The sequence below is a fragment of the Meleagris gallopavo genome, chromosome 6 (genome assembly GCF_000146605.3).
Source record: "Meleagris gallopavo isolate NT-WF06-2002-E0010 breed Aviagen turkey brand Nicholas breeding stock chromosome 6, Turkey_5.1, whole genome shotgun sequence".
Lineage (NCBI taxonomy): Eukaryota > Metazoa > Chordata > Aves > Galliformes > Phasianidae > Meleagris > Meleagris gallopavo.
The window spans coordinates 39,416,225-39,420,976 of NC_015016.2; positions in this window are offsets into that span (position 1 = coordinate 39,416,225).

Consider the following 4,752-nt stretch of genomic DNA (forward strand, 5'->3'; position numbering starts at 1 on the left):
TAATCTTCTGGTTGGAATTTAAGAAATAAACTAATTAGCTGGAATTTGAAATTTGGAAAATACAGGTGCAGTAGAGAAGTATTTCTCTAGATCAAGCAGGAGAATACAAATTAACTCTCAAATTACGTTAAAATTATCTAAATAAAACACACCTTTGCTTTAAATATACGGTACATAGCCACATGCCTACCACTGAATCTGCCTTCAGAATCAGCTTCTTTTAGTGGCTAGATGAAAAAGATGTTGAAAATAAGAAGAAGGCATCTGCAATCCAGCAAGTACATGACACCTCCATCTCACTGCCAAAAAGGACTTGGAAATATGATTTCTGAATGAAAAAAAAATTAAAAAAAAAAGGAAAAAGAAATTTAAATTTGGTGGATCAGAGCTAGAAAAGCCAGTTAGAAACAGTAGCAGTGGAATAAGGAATAAGCAGAGTGTAGTAAGATAGTAAATAACCTGGGAAAAGCACATTGCTTCAGAAAATCACCCTTAAAAAGAAAGAGTGGTGTGGTGAAGACAGAATGCGGTGGAAACTTCTCTGTGGTTCAGATTGACTGAAGAAAATGTGAAGGAGCATCTTCAGCAGTACTCTTAGGAAAAAAACAAGAGCCTTGAACTTTGGGTGGTGACACTGATCAATGGCAAACCAGGATCCAAATCCAAATCCTAACTGATCTTGCTGCTGGACATTGAACTAACCTCAGTGACTGGCTCCTAGCTTCAGTTTCTTGTACTGTGATCATCCATTAAGACCTTACATTGAAGTCTATTTAATAACATTGAGGTGACTGACACACAAAACATGGAGCCTTACAGTCAGAATGGCTTTCTGTATCTTTTTTATTTTTTCCCTTGGATGCTTCATCCATAATCATCAGATCACTCCACATCCATCAATATATTCTACAGTTTTACTGCTTTTAAGCCTGTGGAGTGTATTTGCTGTTACTGTATGTTTTCAGAACTTGAATGGGACTTTTTCAGAGCTGCAGATCTAGGAAATGATTGCTGCTTGCCTTTTTCTCTTTGGTGACAATATTACTCTCTAACAATGAAAATTTTTGATGAGATATGAGATAGTTGATGAGAAATAGTTTTTTCAGTCATGCTGACTGAATTGAGCAACTGACTGATTATGAAGCTTCCTCCAACAAAAGCAGCATACAACTATTTTAATGTGCTGGTTTCACCACTAAACATTACCCACTGGCACTACCAGGGTAAACTATGGAAAGAGATTCTCTTTCAGAAGTTTTTTCAAAAGCTTTCTATTAGAAATAAAGTTGGCAATAAGTGATTATTATACATTAATAGCAGTGTCGCTGCTCAGTAGACAAGTCAGAACAGTAGGACAGTTAATTTTCTTCTTGTCTGCAGTGCTGGTATTGCACTTGGTATACGTGTGCCCATTTATTTCAGTCGTTCCTTTCTGGTCGCTGAGTAGGTACTGAACATTGGGCCACTTCATCTAAATTTGACTGTGGTGGGATGGAGACCACAGAAATATTACATTTCTGCATATTTCATGAAGACAGACATCCACATAATTGAGAAATGGTCCATGGAGAAAAAAAGCTACTAGGCTTAGCCTTTAGTAAGTATCAGAGTGTCCACAGAAAGAGATGTCAGGTTCCAGATTTTGTGCTACTGCTGACAGAGCTGTGGGTTATAAGCTCTTCTGTAGGGCTACAGACAGGACTTGCTATCAGGGGATATCTAGCTTATGAAAAGATGCTTGTGAGCAGAGAGCTTTCATAGGAATTACACTTGCTAACTGGGGTCTCCAATACAAGAAAGACAGGGAGCTGTTGGAGATGCTCCAGAGGAGGGCCACAAAGATGACTGGGGGCTGGAGCACTTCCCCCACAAAGACAGGCTGAGGGAGCTGGGCTTGTTCAGCCTGAAGAGAGGCTGCAGGGTGACCTAACTGCAGCCTTCCAGTACCTAAAGGGAGCCTACAAACAGGAGGGGAGCCCACTCTTTACAAGGGTAGGACAAGGGTAAATAGTGTTAAGTTGAGGGAGGGAAGATTTAGGTTGGGATATCAGGGGAAGTTCTTCATCCAAAGAGTGGTGAGGCGCTGGAACAGGCTGCCTAGAGAGGTCGTGGATGCCCTGTCCCCAGAAGTGTTCAAGGCCAGACTGGAAGGGACCCTGGGCAGCCTGGTCTAGATCTGGAGGTTGGTGGCCCTACCTGTGGTGGGGGGGGGTTGGAGCTTGATGATCCTTGAGGTCCCTTCAAACCAAGCCATTCTATGATTTTATGATCTTTGTGGCCAGAAGGCCTCAGTGTTGTTGTTAATGGTTTCCTGAAGTTGAGACATCCTGGATAACAGCTGCGAAGTGACATTATCTTTGCAGCCTGAATAAGAAGTGTCTATGTTACTGGATTTCTGAGGAAGCTGTGAGGATGTAAAGGTATCTCCCCTTCTGGTGGTAACACCATTGCTCAATCTGTGTCTGCATCTGCCATTTTGCCACTGAAATCTGGCATCAGCAAAGTAACCACAGCTCTGTGGAAGGGATTTAAATGAGCTGGCTAGTACTGCCTTGCTCCATGCTTTGCTGGAAGGCTGAAAGTACAAGAGGATGCAGGGAGGTGATAAGATTTTTGCAAGAAGGTTTTTTTTTTTTATTTCTAATAGTAATTTCTTGTTTATATCAGCCACCATCGAAAAATAACTGCATATGCTTCAAATTTGGGAAAGTTGCCATGCTTAATTAACAAATACCTGTGTTACTTGTTATACCGGGCTTCTCAGTTAATCCAGCTCTGATAGGAAGAAATGCTAGCTCTATCGCTGGAAACATTTTAAAAAGTGGGGAACAGACTACAAAAAGCATAAAAACAAATTTAACTTGGAGCTTGACTCCTAAATTTGCATTTAAGGAAGCAAAAATACAGCTTCATCTGAGACAGTATGATTCAGTGCTACTTTTACTTACTTTTGTATTAGCACATAGCTAAAATAGCTGCATTCTGACCTGTTTCCTTCTGAGCATCACGGGAGACATCTTTTATTCTGGCCACAATTCTTCATCCTTCCTGTCGGCTGTGACCTCCTAGCAAAATTGCTCCTTCCAGTCTGTGCTGATTGGCATTAACCTGCCTGCTGGCTGAGCTGCTGTGAGCCCTTGTTGCTCATAATCAGACTGCAGCTGAGAAGGACACCAGGAGAGGCACTGTTAGAGCACGGAATATTTTTGTGTATCTTGTGTTTTTGCTACCAAAATGCACTGTGCATTAAGAATGTGGTACACTGTCCTTGTGTTCTTCTGGAGGCATGCAGAAATATTAATAAACCAAAGTAATATCTCCTGCCCATTTTTGCTAGTTAAATCTTATTAACTGTAACAAAGCTGTAAGATAAGATGGATATAATGTTCGTCTTCCAAGAAATCAGAATTAAGATCTGAGACATTGGAAATGAATTGTTAAAAACTGGAACAATTAGAGAAGGAACATGGTCTGTAGTTTCTATTGTCTTTTAAGCTAATGAGATACATCCGTGCTACAGGGAAAATGAGGTTAGTTTAGTTTTCTCACTGTTCTTCCCATTGTAACTTACAGAACTGGGTCATTTGGAAAATATCTCAAGACTTGACATCCACATAAATTTACCATTAAAATTATTTAAACCAACAAGCTATTAACAAAAGCTGCATTCCTTACAGAAGGCTTAGAAAGGGATGAGCCTGAAAGCGATCAACCACAAATTACATGACCTTGGGAGTTCTGCTCAAACTCTTACCTGTGCCCAGCTGTCAAACTTTTACCTGTTTAAGAGCACAGCTTGCCCTAACACAGGAACAAGGGTTTCTATGGAGCCCAAGTTGTACCTGTAAGTAAAAGAGGGAAGCAACACAGCTTCAAAAGATCTAATATTATTTCTTGTCTGCAGCTAACTTTGACATCTAAGTCAACCATCTAATGTTAACCATATATGATATGTCTGAATTTTCAGAATTATTCCAACAAGTGACCCTCCTCCTTGGTCCATATGGATTTACAGGAAAAGCATTCTTACATGTAGCTTATGCTGTGTAGTAAAATTACAAATAAATGTAAATAAATTTCTTATTTACACTTTTAAAAAGTTGTTCCTGTAGGTATAAATGCCTTTAATATCAATTTATGCTTGCAGCATATGTTTGTTTTTCATATTTCTTTTGAACCATGAAAAGAGCCAGTGATAGTTCGCATTCATATTGCATACTCAGACATCTGAGAAAACACAAGTGAAATTTGTTTGTTGCCTTCTCTGGGCTAAGAACGATGCCTTAAATTATTCAGCTGATCATGTCTAAGCCAAAACTGGACTGAAAGCACCACCTTTGGAGAGATATACTTGCTGCCTTGTCTCTTCACAACATCTAATAACTTTTATATCTCATTTTCACATGCATTTTGCCACTTAAATGCACTCTGTGGTCACCCCATCTTGCCATTCCTAGCCATTGAGCAAATTCAAAGGTGTACCCACAGTCAAACAATTTCTAATTTCTAATTGTGAGTCTGAGTATTTCTAGCTAACATTTTACTTCAGTTTAATTACAGACTTCCATGAACACACAGTATTCCCTTACTTTAGAGGCTGTATTTGCTAAAATGGACAGATGAATTAACACATTGCTGTCTCGTTTAAAAGGCTGGTCACTGTGTGCAGTATTTATTTCTAACACTGCTTCTTCAGAGGCCTGTTTTCTGATATCCTTGTCTTCCCCTCTGGCTAACTGTGGAGTGAGAAGA